Source organism: Chlorocebus sabaeus, chromosome 2, assembly GCF_047675955.1.
Source record: "Chlorocebus sabaeus isolate Y175 chromosome 2, mChlSab1.0.hap1, whole genome shotgun sequence".
In the NCBI taxonomy this organism is placed as follows: domain Eukaryota; kingdom Metazoa; phylum Chordata; class Mammalia; order Primates; family Cercopithecidae; genus Chlorocebus; species Chlorocebus sabaeus.
The window spans coordinates 72,841,771-72,863,296 of record NC_132905.1 but is presented as its reverse complement, the minus strand read 5'-3'; the positions used below and the strand labels follow the sequence as shown (position 1 = coordinate 72,863,296).

The following is a 21,526-nucleotide window of genomic DNA, read 5'->3' as shown; positions in this document are numbered from 1 at the left end:
GGAGGAATGACCTCCACCACACAGGACAAAATTGTTGTTTGCAGGTAAAACTCCTTCTTCTCTCAAGGAAGGCTCAGGCCTGCTTTTCCAACTGATTAAGCCAGACCCACCCAGGTTATCCAGGATAATCTTCCTTAATTAAAGTCAACTGAACAGGGACTTTAAATCTGCAAAATCCTTTCAAAGCAACACCTACATTAGTGTTTGAATACCTGGGGACTACAGCTTAGCCGGGTTGACATCAAAAAAGCCATTACAGAGGGTATGAACTATACTCAAAGGGAGGGTGCAAGAAAGGGTGAAAGAATGGTTCTGAGGGTCAGGAGCACCAATCTTCTCTTATTTTCAGTTTTGGAAACTGAATATGCTCTGTATTCAGCAATTGCCTTGTAATAGACTTCAGGAGTGAGAAAAAAAAAATCCCTTAATAATAGTTTCTGCAAATGTGTGAAAACTTAATGTGAGGAGAAAAAGTTGTTTTCAGGAACTAGGAGCTGGTTCACCTTTAAAAAGAAAATCAGCTGTCTCTAGCAAAGTGGAATTGCAGCATTGTCCTGGATGGTAATTTGCACTAGTAAATTTATCACCAACCTGGCAGGGGAGATGCTGAAGACAAAAGCTTTTATCTCTCAGTAAGCCAGCAATGAAGCCTCAGACAGGCAGCTGAGGAATGTGCGCGCTTGGATGGCAAAGTCGTCTGCCCTTTGCTCTCTGAGCACATGGCGAGAGTTGGACAGGTGGATCGCAGTTAATTTTAGCACATCGTAAAAATGACTATGAATCCCAGGGAGGTTCCATGGGCTATTAATTAAAAATTCAGCCTTAATGTAAAATTCCATGATTGCCAAGGAATTAGTCACTTAGCAACATCAGGTGAATTCCTGTGCAAGGAAAATAAGATCTCAGGACTCCCAATTCACTAAGCCAAAAGGGAAAAGTTGAGAAGTTGAGTCATGCCAAACAAATGCACACACACACACAAAAACAACAATAACAACAACAACAAACTACCTTTGTTTGTGTTCCTAAACAAATAGTTGTAGGGTAGAAGGCCACATGTCTCTGCAGGGGGCCTCTCTCACTCTGACAATGTAAGTGAACAGCTTATCTTCACAGTATGGTACAAGAGGAGACTGGAAATCATTCCTGTCCACCCTGAGATGAGTGCATATTTGACTTTTTCCTCTATTCTATGTTTACTTTATCTTATGTAAAGTGCAGATTTACTGAATGTGAGATGAATACATAATTGACTATTCCCTCTAACCCCTCCTTTTCATATGAGGATTCAGTGAGCCTAATCAAAGCATCACAAGAATGTGACCGTATCCTCCCTCTTTCTTTTTTCTTTCCCCTTTTCCCACTGCCCACTTTTTCCCTTTAAATATTGAAGCTCTCAAAGTCCTCTTTGGAAAAAGTGTGGGCCACAGATCCTACTGGGACTGGTGTCTCTCTTTCCTGGACGCATCCTTAACTTTGACAAAATAAACCTCTAAATTGATTGAGACTCAGTGTTACACTCCTAAGAACTTGGAACACAATCTAATTTTCATCTCAGAGAGTCAGAAATTAATGCCGCATCCATGGCAGCTGGAGTGGATAATTGTGTGTTCGATGAGAGCCCACCCTGAGAGCCTACCATGGAGCTGAGTGGTTAACAGATAAATGCTATTATTGAAGGACAGGAGAAACGCCACTTACATAAAGTACACCTTTCAGACGAAAACTACCTGAGAAGGGGTGGAGTCCACATGAAAACCTCAAATTATAGCACACATGAAAGAAAATAGTCCAGCAGTTAGAGGAATGGAAAAGTAGCACTGCCTTAGCTCCTCTTTCAAAGCCTTTCCCTTTGTGGTCCCTTTTATTATCACCTGCTAACACCATTTTGATGCCCTATGGATATCCAAAGTTTTCTCTCCAAATCTTACCTCTCTGGTTTTTGGTCTACCATGGATTCTTTCCCTGCCAACCTTATTCTTTTAAAATTTACCTCTCCTAGGAATAATACCCTGGGAAATCTGTTTCCAGTTCTCTGATTTCTGACGGATACTCTGATAACCATGTTGACGCTGACTGTGGAATTCACTTGGTGGTAAATCCTAGAATATAATATCACTGTAATCCCAGCGCTTTGGCCAAGTTGGGCAGATCACCTGAGGTCAGGAGTTCAAGATCAGCCTGACCAACATGGTGAAATCCTGTCTCTATTAAAAATAGAAAAATTAGCCAGGCATGGTGGCAGGTGTCAGTAATCCTAGCTACTCAGGAGACTGAGGCAGGAGAATCTCTTGAACCTGGGAAGTGGAGGTTGCAGTGAGCTGAGATCATGCCACTACACTCCAGCCTGGGCAACAGAGAGACTCCGCCTCAAAAAAAAAAAAAAAAAAATATATATATATATATATAAAATCAAGTTCCTCCAAGTTCAGCTGTCCTTCTTTCCTGTAGAAGAAGGATGGGTTGCAGATACCTTGCTCCATTTCCTGGAAAAGAGAACTGATTGTTTGGCTGTTTGTGATGGCCTTTGATGGGCATCTGGGCATCCTAGAATGGATGAATAGTTACTGTTGTTATTTTTGCCTATCTGAGCATCATTCCCATTGCATTTGTAACTGGGGGGTAGCTTAAAGGTCTATTTTCCAATATTGTAAAAAATAATATTAAAACCAATGCTCAAGAAAGTTGTGTGAGTTTCCCAGTAGCAGGCAATCTTGGCGGTTTTAATATGTATCACTCAGAAGTATGAAAAATAGACAGAAATGAATAGCTCCTTGTGGGCTTCCAGGCATGGGGCACATGACTAGGGATTTTAACAGCCATGGGTCCTTTCTGTTACACTGTAAATCCATAAACATGCAACTACCTATCTGTGCCTCAATAAACTTATTTTGGTCATTACAAAGAGGCATTACACTAATGTGGGAATAGAAAAATAGCATGCATATAGTTTAACATATGACATCTCTGAATTTTATCACTTTTTGAATTAACCAAGTGTTAAGCATTTAATTGATGCCCTAGGTCAATGGAATTCTACTGAACCGTATGATCTTGAATAAGTCACTTAATTTCTCTTCTGAGTGTTGGGTTAGTTATGCAATTGACAGATTAAATTAGATCATCTTTTAGCACTGAGGTTTTATGATCTTCCATCTATATCCCATAGATGATATGACATCTATGGGAAATAAGATCTAAGTTAGATGGTTCATCATTGCTGGGGAAATACAAAACCAACAATGATTCTGACGGAATGATTAGCATCCCTGAAAGATCGATTATACCAAGACTTATTTATCCACAAGTGAGGGATTGTTTAGTTACTCTGGACAATTATGGTTGTTATCTTCAAGTGGTCATATCACAGAGAGAACTGCAGCTGTTGGTGTTTTCTAAGAGATTTAAATCATTTTAATGGGGCTTATAATTCCACATCAAATCATGACTAACAATAAGATAAAGTTCAGAGGCTTAAAAATTGCCATAAGAGCACAGAAAAGAATCTGTAGGAAATCCACAAGTTAATGAGATGCCTGATGTGGGAGTGTCTATTTTCTAAGAAAAATCATTCCTGTGAATGATACTGATCCCAAACTTCAGAGAAATGATGAGGGCCTTGAACTTTCCTGCCAGCTAATCTGCCGGAGAACTAGTTTGCCAATCCCTCAGATATTTGCTCCTGCATGTTTCTTTTCCAATTGCAGTTGTTTACATTCCTCTGCCCAGCTACCTCCTCGCATTCCTCTTATGTATATATTTTTCTTGGCTTCCTCCTTCCCTGCTGTATTTGAGGCATGCCTAACAACTCTCTTTCATTGTTATTTATTTATATTGCTAAGAACTGTGGGAAAACATATGTAGATTGACAAAAGTAACAGATCTCAGAGAATGAATCTCAAAATATACTCAAGTAATTGATATGGTTTGGCTGTGTCTCCACCCAAATCTCATCTTGAATTGTAGCTCCCATAATTCCCACATGTCATGGGAGGGACTTGATTGGAGTTAATTGAATCATAGGAGTGATCTCCCCCATGCTGTTCTTGAAGTAGTGAATAAGTCTCACGAGATGTTAATGTTTTAAAAGGGGAAATCCCTTTCACTTGGTTTTCATTCTCTCTTGTCTGCCACCATGTAAGATGTGCCTTTCACGTTCCACTATGATTGTTAGGCCTCCCCAGCCATTTGGAACTGTGAGTCCCTTATACCTCTTTTTCTTTATAAATGAGCCAGTCTTGGGTATGTCTTTATCAGCAGTGTGGAAACAGACTAATACTGTGATTGTCTCTAGAATTCTCTGAATTGTAAACAAGGCTACATATACATTCTGGTAGCCTCCTTTCTAGATTCCTTCCATGGCTGTTCCCTACTTGTTTTGTTAGTGTTTTCTTTTTTTTCCATCCAGTCCTGCCTATGTTGGGCACTTGCTAGGGATGCTCAGAAGTCAGCCTAAGGTCCAGTAGGTCTGGTCCTGTTGTCCCTGGACTATGCTGGTCTTGCCTTCCTGTTTTTTATTTTTCTAGCACCCCTTTACTAAATTTTAGGCTAATTTTTTAATTGACCTTAGTCTAAATGGCATGTTCAAAGGTGAAGTGGCCTTTATGATGTGATCATCCTTGGATTAATTTTTAGGTTGTTATTTCCTCTTTCAGCCTTGATCCTTGGGGATGCCAATTTTATTTGCTAGTTCTGCTACCAGTGGAGGATGTCCAGGTTCCTGGTGTCTTGAACAAAGAATTGGACAAAATGCACAAACAAAGCAAAGAAAGAATGAAGCAACAAAAGCAGAGATTTATTGAAATCAGAAGCATACTCCGCAAGGTAGGAGTGGGCTGAGCAAGCGGCTCAAGGTCCTGGTTACCGAATTTTCTAGAGTTTAAATACCCTCTAGAGGCTTCCATTGGTTACTTGGTGTACCATCCTATGCAGATGAAAAGGCTAAAGTGAAGTTACAAAGTTATTTACTTGGTGTACACCCTATGCAGATGAAGAGGATGTTTCCTGTCATAGCTGAAGTAGAGTCACAAAGTTATTTACTTGGACTTAGAAGGCTGGGTTGGGGTTTTTCCATTTAATTTAGTTCTAGGAAGTCCTTAGATTCCCTGCCTCCAGACCCTATTTCCTGCCTAAGTTCCTAGTTCCAGTCCTTGGTTCTGGTTAAAAGTTTTCTACAGGCCACCTGAATTTTAGATGAAAGTTTCTTTCTGGTGATGTGCTGGTAAATGTTTAACAACTTACTCTTAGAGGAAGAAGAAAAACCTGATTTGTAGCATTTGCCAATTTCTATGGTGTAAATACTACCACTATGGTCAATTTCAAACCCCCAATGTGATGCCATGGAACTCAGAATTGGAAAGGAATGAACGTAACTGACTCTCACTAGCTGGCTCTACCACCCCCTTAATCAGTCCTCTAACTCATTTATGGAATGGAGAAAGCAACTTAATTTGTTCTTAATTTTTGCATTTTGTCATTCCCCCCGCACCCCCACCATCCCTGGAAAACACACCAGGCTGATCTCACAGTTCTTCTGATGATTTTTAGTCTTAAAATATTTACTAAAATCTAATACAATTGCTTATTCAAGTTAAAACTTCTTCTCTATTCAGTTTGTACTTGACCTCATCTGTCAACTTACTGTTGAGCAGAACAACATGTACCAGTTACCAATGCCAGGGGAAGATTCCAACTATCTAGAGGATAGACAAGGTCATCATAATGCCAGCCACCTGTAATAGAAATCCAAACACTTCTGCCTACCATATCTTAGTATTGGAGTCGCCAAGGAAAATGCAGTAGTGTCAAGCACTGGCTGGAGCAACGCTTTTACTCACATAGAGGAGACAGGGTGAAATCAGCTCCAACAAGGTGCACAAGTCTTGCATGGCTAGTGGACCCCTCTGGCAGCTAATGCAGGGCAAGAGGTCTTCACATACCCGTCTTGTACTGCAGTAGGATGACGCTGACCCTTCCCCTGTGGGGCCTGAAATACTGAAAGCTGGGGGTATGCTTGAGGGCCATTGACACACATGCTTAAGACTAACAAAGGGGTCCACACAGAGCCTGGAACTTGGCAAGGAAGGGTTCCAGGCACAAGGCACATTATTATGGGGCAGAACATGGGGACTGCCTTTCATCTCTGTTTTTTTGTCTTGCTCTTTTACTCCTCCCACACCCCTGCCCATGCTGCTTCCTGTTTCTCCGGGGTTAAAGACTGTAGTGGTGCAGGGTATTGGTGAGTGGGAGAGAAGGCCTTATTTCTCTGCTAGACTTGGTGGGGCTGGGGATGGCAGATGTCCCTAGCTGCCTCTTTCTCTTATGGTACACTATTATGGCTTCCTTGGAGAGTCCTCCCTGAAGATCTCCAATTCCAGTTTTCTGGCAAGGAGCTTCCTCTTCCAGCTGGCTGTTTTCTGTTTCCCCTCAGATCCCTGGATCTGGCTGTCTACATCTAGCCTCTTTATTCACTTTTGTCCTCTTCAACTGTAGACATACATCTGACACCAATAAATCCTGCCGTTTGGCTGTGTCTCAGGCAGGCTGCCGTTGGACTTTCTAAGAGTGAGGCTGGTACCATCCTGGAAGTTGACGGGACACGTCCTCCGCCTGGTTCCCTTAAAGCCATCTTCTCTTCACTACAGGTGAGGAAGAGAAGTGCCACAACACAGAATACCAGACACATTCTTCAACTTCAATCTCTTCAGCCTCTTGTGAACCCCAAATATCTGAGACAGGTCTCAATCAATTGAGAAAATTTATTTTGCTAAGGTTAAGGATGCACCTGCAACCCAACCTCAGGAGGTCCTGATGACATATGCCCAAAGTGGTTGGGACGCAGTTGGTTTTATACATTTTAGGGAGACATGGGACATCAGTCAATATCTGTAAGATGTACATTGGTTTGGTTTGGAAAGGCAGGACAATGCGAAGTGGGGAGGGAGCTTCCAGGTCATAAGTATATAAGTGACAAATGGTTGCATTCTTTTGAGTTTCTGATTAGTTTTTCCTAAGGAGGCAATCAGATATGCATTTATCTTAGTGAGTGGAGGGATGACTTTGAATTTATCCTAGTAGCTATCTTTCTTAGGAATAGAATGGGAAGAAAGTTTGCCCTAAGCAGTTCCCAGCTTGACTTTTCCCTTTGGCTTTAGTGATTTTGGGGTCCCGAGACTTATTTTCCTTTCACACTCCTCATGAGGATTTCTTTTCAAATAATTCTTCCCTTTGAACAAATAATTTCATTCCTGAGAATCAGTCCTAAGGAACTAAGCCCAAATAATAGGAAAGCTTTCTGCTCAATGATGTTCTTTTCATCTTTTTTTAAAAGCTTTTCCGAGCAGGTTCTAATGGGGGCAGGTGACTGGCAAAGGCTGTTAGAACTGGTTTTAGCCACACGAAGGGTCCTTGGAAGGGAATTTAGGGTCTCAGGTGAAAATATGAGGCAGGAAGGGTCACATTTTAACATCCTGCTACAAATCATTTCTTGGATCCCACCAAAGACCTTTTATTAAGTCTGTATTCCCCACATTCTTCTCTCTGGCTAGATAATTCCCTTCTGTGACTTTTTGTATCTTTACAATTGTTTTCTAGTGGTAGCCTTTGGCAGCAATGCAAATTTACCACACATACCGGCTTTCTAGAGCATCTCAACATGTCTCCCCACCACTAACTTTTTTTTTCTTTATTTTTGGCCGATACCGTGGGGTTGCCAGAATATTTTCTCTTACTTTTTTGAACAAATTTGGTTTTATGTCAAGATTACTAAAATTAATTTTGACATGGTATCACCCATGGTAATTTTGTGTATGTTACAATTCCTAATAAATTAGCCAGATTATTTTTTCACAGGCTCCTATCCACTGCATATTTTTATCATCTAACACATAGTAAGCGTGTCAGTCTGTTAGATTCAGCGCAAGTGCTCAAGGAAGTCTTTGTAACTGTACTTTAGATTTTGGGAATTCATTCGTGGTTCCAATACATGGCATTTTACATGTAACATCGCAAATGGGTTTCATTTTAAGCATTCTTTAAATATGGAGCTTGTGAATTACAAAAGAATCTTTTATTTTACACCAGAATACTTCACATCTTATGGAAACTCATCATTGATTTTATTTAAAAGAACTAGTTTTTCAAGAACACCTAAAAATTTAATTCTCATTAAATCAATTAACTTGTAACCTCAGGATTATCTGACTATCAATCTGGAATGTCCAGTCAAGACAGCGAAATATTATACATATTTAAGTGGTTCTAAAGACGTGAAGGGAGGAAGTAAGTGATAGAATTGAAAATTTTAAATATATTGGGATTATTTTATATTAATGTATTTAATTGGTATGTTTATATATTATATATGGATTATAATATATTATTAGAAGTTTAAACACAAATAAAAAATATTAAATTTTATAAAAGGGTAAATAATGAGGCTAAATATAAGTTAAACATAAAAGTACTTGATTAGCTTTTCTTCATAACACTATAAGTACTTAGGTTACATAGTATAATAAAATAGAATGTCCATGTGCATAAATAGCACCAATCTGCAGTTAGTAGAAATGACCTGAATAGGCCAGGTGCGGTGGCTCATGCCTGTAACCCCAGCACTCTGGGAGGCCGATGCGGACGGATCACTTGAGGCCAAGAGTTTGAGACCAGCCTGGCCAACATAACGAAACCCCATTTCTACTAAAAATACAAAAATTAGCTGGGCGTGGTGGCTCATGCCTGTAATCCCAGCTACTTTGGAGGCTGAGGCACGAAGATCACATGAGCCTGGGAGGCAGAGGTTGCAATGAGGTGACAGTGTGCACCATTGCATTCCAGCCTGGGTGACAGAAGGAAACTGTCTCTAAATAAATAAATAAATAAATAAATAAATAAAATAAACTGAATAAAAAATAATTTAAATTTTTTTTAAAAAAACTGTAAGAGATTACCTAATGCCCTAAAGTAAAACTGTAGCAAAGGTTGTACATTTTATCAGGTGGTATGGTTAAACAGTAAAAAATTATCTTTTTTCAAATTAATTTATCATTTTTATATTATAATTCAGAGTCCAGATGGGATTCTTTTGAGAGAAACTTTGTAAAAAAAAAAATTAAAAATTCTTTTTTTTCTTAAAATAGAATATTAATGAGTGGTGGAGAATTGTACCATATATTAAGAAGTATTATGAAGCTTGGATATCTTAAGCAGTGTGGGCTTGACATTAGGTTAATCACTAGAACCAGGAAGCTCAGATGAACTCTATGATAGGTAAGCTGCAATATATGGTAAAGGAGGCACCACAAACTAATGGTTAAAGAAAGTAGTATTTAATAAGTAGTGTTGGGACAACTGGTTATCTATTTATAAAAAGAGATATCTTTGGATTCTTACCTCTTACCATCCACCCCCCAAAAATCTACAAGAATAAAAGAGACTTGAAAAAATCATATACTTTTAAAAGTTTGGAAGAAAACTGTCAAATCTCTGTTTGGGGGAAGGTTTACTAACTTAAAAATAATGGTAAAACTGTAAGGGCAGAGATAGATGTTAATACTATAAAAACAAAAACTTATGCCTATAAAAAAATCCAAGGGCAAATACTTTGGACATTTTTTGAATCAATTGTGAATCACGTTCATTTTCTTCCTTGTGAGAAACCACAGAAATCAATAATGGAAACATTAATTAATTAATTAATTATACTTTAAGTTCTAGGGTACCTGTGCACAACGTGCAAGTTTGTTACATATGTGTACATGTGCCATGTTGGTGTACTGCACCCATTAACTCATAATTTACATTAGGTGTATCTCCTAATGCTATCCCTTCCCTCTACCCCCACCCCACGACAGGCCCTGGTGTGTGCTATTCCCCATCCTGTGTCCAAGTGTTCTCATTGTTCAGTTCCCACCTATGAGTGAGAACATGCGGTGTTTGGTTTTCTGTCCTTGTGATAGTTTTCTCAGAATGATGGTTTCCAGCTTCATGCATGTCCCTACAAAGGACATGAACTCATCCTTTTTTATGGCTGCATAGTATTCCATGGTGTATATGTACCATATTTTCTTAATCCAGTCTATCATTGATGGCCATTTGGGTTGGTTCCAAGTCTTTGCTATTGTGAATAGTGCTGCAATAAACATACATGTGCATGTGTCTTTATGGCAGCATGATTTATAACCCTTTGAGTATATACCCAGTAATGGGATGGCTAGGTCAAATGGTATTTCTAGTTCTAGATCCTTGAGGAATCGTCACACTGTCTTCCACAATAGTTGGATTGTTTACAGTCCCACCAACAGTGTAAAAGTGTTACTAATGGAAACTTTAAAATCATGATAGATAATGTGCAGAAATCATTGCTAGAAAATCATAAAAGATGAGCAATAACTAATAAATGAAAATTTGGAAACATTTTCAACACCGTGGTGATCAAAGATTTGCAAATTAAGAAGAAAATGGTGTTTCTTCCCAGCAAATTCACAAACATAAGTTGTTTTTAATGAGACTACTTACTGCTAATAACTTAAGGGTACCTTGTAGAGGGGAGTGCCAATTATTGCACGTCTTTTGGAAAAACCTTGATAATGTGTAGCAAAAACCTGCAAATATTTCTTCCCTTTGAACTAATAACTCTATTCCTGAAAATTTACCCCAAGAAACTAAGACCAAATAAAAAAGCTTTCTGTTTAGGGATAGTCTTTTCTAGCTTAATGTGATAGTAAAAATTGGTAACCATTTTAACATACCGTAAAATAAAATCGTTAAATAAGGTCAAGAATCACCACTCAATGAGATATACTTTGTAAAAATTTATAATAAGAGAAATGTTCATGCCATAATATTAAGTAAGCAAGGTACTTTCATTATATGTTATGAATGTTTATATATAGCAGTTCCATATACAGAATGATCACAATTACATAAAAACAAAAAGGAAAAAGGAATAAAACAAAACCCCAAATTCCATTTAGATAAATGAATAAAGAAAATCATTTCACCAAGTGTTAACATTGATATTGTTTTGGTTAGTGGGAGTATGGTCAATTTTTTTTTCTCCCTTTTTTTCTGTTGTTTTCCCTAATGAGCATATCTTACTTTGAGAATGGATGAAACAAGAAAGTTTTGAAACTTAGTATACTCACGCATAATGGTTTCCCTGTATTCATCTATATAAATGTGTGATTTTATTAAGCAGCAATCCATTAGTACAAAAATCGACTTCGTATTACAATTTGTCACTTGAGGCAGTTATTAAGGTCCTTCCCACCTTAAAGAATATAAACCTGTTTCTTTAGTTGTGTAGCCTAAGTTAAAAGGTGAAGTAAGTGCTAACATTTCTTTTTAAGAAAGAGCATCAATTTCAGCCCAGACTTTCCACCTAGCACTGAAATGTCACTGGGAAATTGTAGTCCTTAACCTAAAAGCTTAAAATCTCAATTATATGGATGAATCAGTTTAGACTCATGAATAATATGAAAAGGTCTTTTAATCATAAAAAGGCTTGGACAATGAAATGAATCGCTTTGAGGTTAGCTACTTTTATAGAAAATGAGATTTTTTTTTCAACTATTTGAAAGCGTGAATTGTGCAACTGGAAATCATTCCAACAGTGCGGGAAAAAATAGAGCTATAAATAAAATGAAGAAACACGTAAGCAACTAGGAAATGGAAGAGCAAACTGAAGCAACAATAGAGGTTGAAAAGCCAGCAGTGAATTTAAGATGGGAATCTGTAAGTGCACTCAAAAGATGACATAAACAGAGAGAAAAGACCCTCTTCGTAATGTGTGGACCCTTGTGATTTTCAGAATCTGGTTTTATGTGCTGTAAAAGAGGATTATAAATTAGGGCCTTTGGAAAGAAATAATGTTTTTGCTACTATTTCTATTTTATTTTATTTTGATATGGAGTCTCACTCTGTTACTGAGGCTGGAATCAGTGGCTGGATACTGGCTCATTGCAACCTCAACTTCCCCTGGCTCATGTGATCCTCTTGCCTCAGCCTCCTGAGAAGCTAAAACTACAGGTGAAGGCCACCACACCTGGCTAATTTAAAAAATTTTTTTGTACAGATGGGGTTTCACCATGTTGCCCAGGCTGGTCTCAAACTTTTGAGCTCAAGTGATCCTCCCACCTTGGCCTCCCAAAGTGCTGGGATTACAGGTATGAGCCACCATGCCTGGCCACTGCTATTTCCAAAATAACAACATGAACAATTATTGGAAGTAATAATTAATAATCTTATAATTTCCAGATTCTAATAACTCATTTTGAAAAGTATGGTTTTCGTAGCTGATACTGAAGAACCACAGATTGTTAGACAGGTATTAACCACAGCAAAGATGTGATGCCTTCATGGAGTCAACCTAAAAGCACACACAAGACAGCAAAAAACCCAGTCTAATGAGAACTTCTAAAACTGGATTGTCCTTTAGTTTTCTAAAAGTGCTTTTACATGCAACATCTACAAAATTCAACTCATTCTACAATTTTGATGTACAGAGGAAAACAATTACTTTTTTCTATAATTGATCTCTCCTTCCTCTTGGAAACTTATCTACTGGTTAGAGGGGGGATATGTGCAGCCAGTTTAAAGCATACACCAATCTGATGAGTTAGGCCATCAAAGCAGGATTCAGACCCTGTTGTGTAATAGATTTTAGTGTCTTAAGAGAGCCTTCTCTCCCTAAACTTCTTTCTCTAGATGGAGTCCAGGAATATGCCAGATTCCCCTCTGACTTTGGGCCCTTTTGGATCCTATTTTCTTCAGATGGTGATATGGTTTGGCTGTGTCCCAAATCTCATCTTGAATTGTAGCTCCCATAATCCCCACATGTCATGGGAGGGACCCAGTGGGAGGTAATTGAATCATGGGTGAGGTTACCTCCATGCTGTTCTCGTGATAGTGAGTGAGTTCTCACGAGATCTGATGGTTTAATAAGGGGCTTTCCCCCTTTTGCTCAGCACAGTTCTGTCGCCATGTGAAGAAGGATATGGTGGCTTCCCATTCCACCGTGATTGTAAGTTTCCTGAGGCCTCCCCAGCCATGCAGAACTGAGTCAATTTAACCTCTTTCCGTTTTAAATTACTCAGTCTTGGGTATTTCTTCATAGCAGTGTGAGAACGGACTAATACAGATGGCCAAGGTTGTAGCTGGAAAACTTCCAATCCCTTTTAATGGCTTAGGCATTGTTATAGGAATGGCATGCCATTTCCCCTTCTGTTCTCAAGGCATACAGCTTTGTTTGATTAAATTATTTTCTTTAAATTTTCTGTGCTTATATATATGTTTATATGTGCATGTATGTTCATGTTTGTGTGCGTTTTTCATGGGGATAAGCAAGATTGGGAGAAAAAACATAGGTAATACAATCTATTTAGTGTCTATAAAGTGCTAGGCATTTATAGTATCATTATCCTATTTGCTCTTTGTGGAAATCTTAGTCATAGTTATCATCACTTTCTAATCAATGAAGACAGTAAAGCTGCAGTATATCAGAATGGAGCCTGTGTCTGTTTGATCTCAAAGATTGTGTTCATTCCATTCCTTAAAGAACGAAAAGTAGAACTACCATTTGATCCAGCAGTCTCACTCCTGGGTATCTTCCCACAGGAAAAGAAGTCATTATACAAAAAAGATACTTGCACATGCATATTTATAGAAGCACAATTAGCAATTGCAAATATATGGAACCAGCCCAAATGCCCATCAATCAATGAGTGGATAAAGAAATTGTGGTATATGTATACCATGGACTACTCAGCCATAAAAAGGAATGAAATAATGACATTTGCAGCAACCTGGATGGAATTGGAGACCATTATTATAAGTGATGTAACTCGGGAATGGAAAAACCAAACATCATATGTTCTCACTCACAAGTGGAAGCTAAACTATAAGGATGAAAAGACATGGGAATGATACAATGGACTTTGGGAACTCAAGGGAAAGGGTTGAGGAGGGGTGAGTGATAAAAGACTATACATTGGGTACAATATACACTGCTTGGGTGATGGGTGCACCAAAATCTCAGAAATCACCACTGAAGAACTTATTCATGTAAGCAAACACCACTTGTTCCTCAAAAACCTTTTTAAATAATTCTTGAAAGGCAAAAAAAAAAAGAGAGAGATTGCACTCATTCCTTTATCTTTTGGGAGTGATAAAGTGGAAACAAAGATTTTTATGGCCTTTGGTGTTCAATTTGTAATATTGCCATCCAAATCAGTTGTACCAGTTTGCAGTGTTACAAATTGTACAGAATATTTCTAGTGTGATAATATCCTTATTCAATCTGTGTGCTATTTCCAGAAGTGTTTTCTAATTGCATGTTAATATTTCAAGTTTGCTTTATAGTTCAATCTTTGATGTTTAGTGAGAATGAACACATTTCCATTTGTTTGTTTAAATGTAATTGTGTTCTTTCTTGTACAAATTGTTACATATTTTCAATTTTAATGCTAGGGCAATTTTGCCTTTTAAAATAAATTTTAATGAGAGATGATATTTTATAGAAATATTTGACATAATATCAAGTATTGTTCATAGTCTACTAGTTTTCTTATCAATTGAGTTTTTAATATGTCATTTAAAATTTTACACATGTAAATTTGTCAATTTTTTCTTGTGATTTTGCTTGGTACTTTAGGCTTGAGAAAAATTATCATTCGTCTGCAGATATAATCAATATTTTAATTATTCTAATTTTTATAAATTTGTTAATTTTATAATTGTTATTTTATAATATGTTTTAACATCTAATACAACTTAATTCTTCTAAGAGTAATACTTTGCTTTTCTTATGTTTTAAAAACCCGTGATACTGTTTTCAATATTTTTATAATATTCCAATTATTCTAAATACTTTTCTAAAATTGATTTTAGAAACATTCTGTTATCTTCCCACCCCTCGCTATTGAGAATTTGAATGCAATGGTAATACTTCTACAAATTAACTTTGAAGAACTATTAATCTCTTTATCAAGGTTTAAATTACAACTTCATTTATTAAAGTTTTTCTTTATATTTCCTACTTAACATTTTTCATTATAAAAGTTCTATGTAGCTTTTAATTAAGCTTTTTCATGAATATTTGCTAACTTTATTATTCTTGAGAATAGATCTCTTTTATTATTATGCTTTAGCTTCCTTTTGTGGGACGTAAGACTTTGATGAATTTTTCGATGTTCTATCTTTTCATTTCACTGTTATTTTATTATTTCTAATTGGTAATTTATCTCTAAGAGCAGATTTATTCAGCTCTTTTAGTGATGCGATTATTCTAATCATGCATAATAATTTTCAGTTCCCAATATGATTTTTATATCTTACTTGAATCTTAATGATATTTACTATTGTAAGTATATTAGAAAAACAGTTGTAGAAGAGACATCAGTTAATACACCGGTCTTGTCCAACCTCTAACTGTTCTGCTTGCTAGCTCAGCACCATATGTATGCTTCCGTCATGACTGACTGGATAAAAAATAGGCACATGCCTCAGGGAAAGTTGATTCATCTGCCCGCCAGCAACCTGCAGATTAGGAGTCAGACACGTACTGGTGAGACTGAGTTCACACACACACGCACACACATGTATGACACACGTGTGCACACACATACATGTGTGCACACACACCCCAACCCACAAAAAACAATCCAAGAGGACTTTCAGACTCAGAAAGAGTCGTTTGGTTATCTTTCAACTTCTTGTGAGAAGCAGTTTTCCCTTTAGGTTTTTCAATTAGTTAATTAATTGACTTTTTGAGTCAGGGTCTCTCTCTGGTGTCCAGGCTGGAGTGCAATGGTGCTGTCGTGGCTCACTGCAGCCTTGACCTCCCAGGCTCAAGTGAGCTTCCTACCTCAGCCTCCCAAGTAGCTGGGACCACAGGCACGTACCACCACGCCTGGCTAATTTTTTAAAGTTTATGATAGAAATGGGGTCTCAATATGTTGCTCAGGTTGATCGTGAACTCCTGGGCTCAAGCGATCCTCCTGCTTCAGCCTCCCAAATTGTTGGGATTATAGGCATGAGCCACTACACCTGGCCTCCCTTTAGGTTTTAGATTCTACTGTAATAAACCCTCCTTTCTGTGATCTATCTCTAGTGAGTTTCTGTTTCTCAAATCCTCTGACCAACACAATACTGATAATAGGTATCCTTACTCTTTTCTTCTATTTGAAACAAATTCCACATATGATTTAATATAAATAATTATATTAAAGTAAAATTGTTTTATTACTTTAAAAATATTGTTATAGGGTATAAAATTTTATTAGATGTGTTATGGGGGCATCTGTTAAAATTATCACATGCATAATTTCAACAGATGCCCACCAACACATGGATATTTTCTTATTTAATTTATATATTGTATATTATATCTCTAGATAACCAAATATATTAAACTATAACCTCAGCTTTTCTGGTATTTGGTTAAATAATCTTCTCATCACATGACACAATGATGAGAACAGACAATATCTCAAAAGACAGGGACCATGACTTTCTTATTTTTTCCTGGGGGAGCACCACAAATTTATTAACAAAGATGTATTTTAATAACCTTTTTTAGTATTACTGAGTAGCATAATGGTCCTGTTGATGGTCTCATCCCATCCCAAGGCTCTGATTCTGTCACAGATTCTTAACTTTTCTTCTTATCAAAGCTAGCCTTTTTATAATCTAGAAATAGATTTCAGATAAATGTCTGCTTACACCATGGCAGGGTGGAGTGCTGCTGAAAGATGTTTTCCAACCTCTATGCTTAGTAGCACTGCTAAGGGAGTGAGGTCAGACACTGCCCAGTAACAGAAGTAGTGCTATCTTATGACTCAGCTTAACCATCTTTGCAAAACATGTGTAATACTTACCATGGTATAGTATTATACTGTGGAATAGTATACCATGTATACCACTTACTAGTAGTATATATGGCATACTGTACCTGGTATAGTATTTTCATGGTATTATACTACAGCATGTATACAATTACCATGTGTTATTTCATTCAACCTTTTTTTCTCCAACTTTTTAGTATGAATACATTCTAACATACAAGAAAGTTGAAAAATAGTACAGTGGATAAACTGCTTAACACCTCTTCTGTTACCATGGCTTCTTCATTCTCAAGTTTTAAATTTTGACTCATCTATTAATTGGCTAGATTGTATTATCATCAAGAAGGAATTCATGGATGTTTTTATTCTTATTTATTTATTTATTTATTTACTGAGACGGAGGCTTGCTCTGTTGCCCAGGCTGGAGTGCAGTAGCGTAATCTCGGCTCGCTGTAACCTCCGCCTCCTGGGTTCAAGCAATTCTCCTGCCTCAGCCTCTCGAGTAGCTGGGATTACAGGCTCATGCCACCATGCTTGGCTAATTTTTGTATTTTTTTTTTTTTTAGTAGAGACAGGGTTTCACCATGTTGGCCAGGCTGTTCTCAAACTCCTGACCTTGTGATCCTCCTGCCTCAGCCTCCTAAAGTGCTGGGATTACAGGCATGAGCGATTGTGCTCAGTGATCATGGATGTTTTTATTCCTTCATTTCTTTTATGTTCAAGAATGTCTACCTGATGCTTTCTATGTGAACAACCTCTTGGTTGGAGATAATTCTCTTGGGGGAACCATTTTCTTTCCCTTAGAGCTTAATAGACATTATTCCATCATCACCTGGCATTCATTGGTATGGTGAATAAATCTACGGCCAGCATGATTTTTTTCTTTTTGTGAGTGATATGCATTATTTGTCTGGATGCCTGTGTAATTCTTTATTCTTGATGGTACTTAGTCTACTAGATGGGTCTTGGTGTTCAAAGTCCCCTATAACACTTGATATGCTCAATTATGATATGACCTTTTGTTCAGGCTCACTGATTCCTCTTTGAATTTTAGGATATATGTGTGTATACATATAGTATTATACAATACAATGTATATATTGTATTATAACTTACAACATATTTTTTCAGTTTCATTTGTTGATTATCTCAGGGGCACCAATTCTTTGGCTATATCATCTTTGTCCTCCACATAATTCAGTTCCTCTCCAATTGTTTAGATGCCTTTGTTTTTAAAATTTGCATTCATTATTTTTATGTTCAATTTTCCACATGTTAGTAGTTTCCTCTTTAGCAATATCTATTCAGTTCCTTGCTAGTTCTAATGTGTTTTTTAGTTCAGAAATGATGTTGATTTGAGCATCAATTTATTGCGTCAACTAGACAATTTCTCTTTTCATCTCATTCTATCCTTTTTACCACCTTACTGTATTCATTTAATAATTACGTTGTTTTATAGCATAACACGGTGGTAGATCACTTTCTCTCGGTTCTGTTGAGTATTTTTTCCTTCTAGCGTTGGTTCTTTGTCTTTTTGATACTCTGCTCCCTTTTCTACTCCCACCCTTTTTCCTGTCACATGTTTGCATTGTTGACGTGCTATTTTTCATCTTGCTTATGACTTGGCAGTCCTGTGCTGACATTCCGTTTGATCTGATATAGAGCTGGGTGACTTCTTAACCCTCTTCTTGTCTATAAAAGTTTGTTTTCCTCTGTAAGCTACTGTTTGATAGCCAAGTGTTTTGTCTTCTACCCATTTTTGAGTCACCGAAGGAGAAAATGGAGAATATGAAGAAAGGTTGGCTGAGGAGCTCTCTTTTAGGATATTTAGGATCTTTTGTGCCTTTGAGATTTTATGTCATGTACGTGTTCTATAACACTTGGCTAGGAATCATATATTTTATTTCCGCATGGAGGCAGGAAGGGCCTTGAGCTTTAGCTTGTTCTTCAGTTGTACTTCAATACAGGGTGTGGGTCTATAGTTTTCATTTTCATCAGATAATAGTTATGTACATTGACTGCTTTCTCCATTTAACCTGCTTCACCCCAGGAACCACTCCATCATTCTGTTAAGAGAGAAAAAGATACAGATATATATTCAGTCTGCTTCTGTTCAGGATGAGGGTATTAATGAAAAATTTCATAGCTTTGTAACCTCAGTGACACTCCTTCTGGGATAAGCTGAGGTCCACTAGGAGGGAACTGGTTCAGATGCCAGCTGTGCTGTGCCCCTCCCCTCCACTGAAGAATGCCCTCTCCCCTGTAACTTTCCTTCCACGACTTCGATTAATTCTTTTTCTTTCTGTAGGTTGCTGTAGCTCTTCTTTGCTCACTTGCTAGGTGTCAGGGGAGGCAAGTTGTGTTGCAGTTTAAATGTATTATGTTCACTCAGAAACTCTACTAAGCATCTTAATAACAATATTGGGAGGAGGATATTAGCGTGCCCAGGCAGCAGAGGGACAAATAAAGCCCAGGGTTGTTAAGTGATGTGCTTATGGCCATATAAATTAGTATGTGGAAAGTTCAGAAAGCAGGCCCATATTTTTCCACTCCAGGCTACAGCTTTTTTTTTTTTTTTTTTGAGACTGAATCTCCATCACCCAGGCTGGAGTGTGCAGTGGTGCGATCTTGGCTCACTGCAACATCTGCCTCCCGGGTTCAAGCGATTTTTGTGCCTTAGTCTCCCAAGTAGCAGGAATTACAAGAGCCTGCCACCACGCCCTGCTCAGTTTTGTATTTTTAGTAGAGATGGGGGTTTCACTATGTTAGCCAGGTTGGTCTCGAACTCCTGGCCTCAAGTGATCCGCCCGCCTTGGCCGCCCAAAGTGCTGGGATTACAGGTGTGTGCCACTGTGCTCAGGCCAGACCACAGCTTTTTATATTAGAGTCCCAAACACAAGTTAATCAGTTCATCAATTAAAAATATACACACATATATTATATAATGTATATACATATATATGTATATATTATATTGTATATATTGTATATAAACATTATATATGTATTGTATACATATATTGTATATATATGTGTGTGTATATGTATAGTTTTATGGTCCTTGACATATTTAAAAAATTCCAAAATTGGCTGGGCGTGGTGGCTCACAGCTGTAATCCCAGCACTTTGGGAGGCCAAGGCAGGTGGATCACCTGAGGTTGGGAGTTCGAGACCAGCCTGACCAACATGGAGAAACCCCGTGGCTACTAAAAATACAAAATTACATGGTGGCACATGCCTGTAATCCCAGCTACTCGGGAGGCTGAAGCAGGGGAATCACTTGAACCTGGGAAGTGGAGGCTGTGGTGAGCCGAGATCGCACCATTGCACTGTCCAGCCTGGGCAACAAGAGCAAAACTCTGTCTCAAAAAAAAAAAAAAAAAAAAAAAAAAAAAAATTCCAAAATGAAGGAATGAAGGATTATTTGGGAAAAATCTATAAGCAAGCTTACCTTTGTTCAGTAGACACATTCACAAACAGCTGTGTGTAAAATTATGTCATCTAGATAGAATAATATGTAAAATGCATAATTGTGTACACTATTTTAAATAACCCTGTATAAGATATTTCAAAACTTAAGGAAAATTTTAGTAATTTGATTTTTAAAATATGCATGTTTTGGTTTCGTGTGTGTGCATGTTTAGCGTGAAGCACACTCATATAAGAAGTTATTGGCTGGGCGGAGTGGCTCACGCCTGTAATCCCAGCACTTTGGGAGGCTGAGGTGGGTGGATCATGAGGTCAGGAGTTCGAGACCAGCCTGGTCAACCTCGTGAAACCCCCTTTCTACTGAAAATACAAAAATTAGCCGGGCATGGTGGCATGCACCTGTAATCCCAGCTTACTCCAGAGGCTGAGTCAGGAGAATCACTTGAATCTGGGAGGCGAAGGTTACAGTGAGCCAAGATCCTGCCACTGCACTCCAGCCTGGGAGACAGAGTGAGACTCCATCTTGCCAAAAAAAAAAAAAAAAAAGTTATCAAGAGGCTTTGTAAAACCTCCTTTGAAGGTATTTAAACAAGAATGAATTTTTTGTTTGTTTGTTTGTTTTTAAGACAGGGCCTCACTCTGTTGCCCAGGCTGGAGTACAGTAGCATAATCTCGGCTCACTGCAGACTGCACCTCCTGGGTTCAAGTGATTCCGTGCCTCAGCCTCCTGAGTAACTGGGGCTCCAGGCATGCACCACCACACCTGGCTAAGTTTTGTATTTTTAGTAGAGATGGGGTTTCACCATGTTGGCCAGGCTGGTCTTGAACTCCTGACCTCAAGTGATCCGCCCTCCTTAGTCTCCCAAAGTACTGGGATGACAGGCGTGAGCTACCGCGCCTGTCCTGTTTTTTATTTTTATTTTTTACCTAAGCTAGGACGTTTTGTCTTTGTTTGTTTTGATCTGTACTCGCTGTCCCCGGGTATAATGTGTAGAGGGTTCTGTGTTAGGGCCTGAGTCTTATTTGTACACTCATTGCTCTAATCTTCTGATTCAGTGGTTCTTATCCTGCCCTGTACACAAATATTGCCTAGGATGTTTGTTAAAATATAGCTGGGACCCAATTAGAAATTCTGACTCAAAAGTATTGGGGTAGGACTTAGGAGTCTTCATTTTAACAAGATTGCCAGTTCCTTTAAAGGAAGGTAGTCAATTGACTACAATTTTAAAAACGCTGCTTTAGATCATTTCATAGTT

General features: G+C 38.0%; 1 long non-coding RNA gene across 2 annotated transcripts in view; it reads left to right on the top strand.

The window, feature by feature from the left end:
- Window positions 1-8,279, top strand: part of LOC119621443 (uncharacterized) — a 70,323-nt gene extending 62,044 nt beyond the window's left edge. Inside the window, exons 3-4 of one of the 2 annotated variants that reach the window (XR_012090603.1) lie at window positions 4,656-4,824; window positions 6,539-8,279. This is a non-coding gene — a long non-coding RNA (uncharacterized lncRNA). Of the gene's footprint in view, window positions 1-4,655 lie in introns of both variants that reach the window. The other variant, XR_005237993.2, reaches the window with a different exon arrangement.
- The last annotated feature ends 13,247 nt before the right edge of the window (window positions 8,280-21,526 follow it).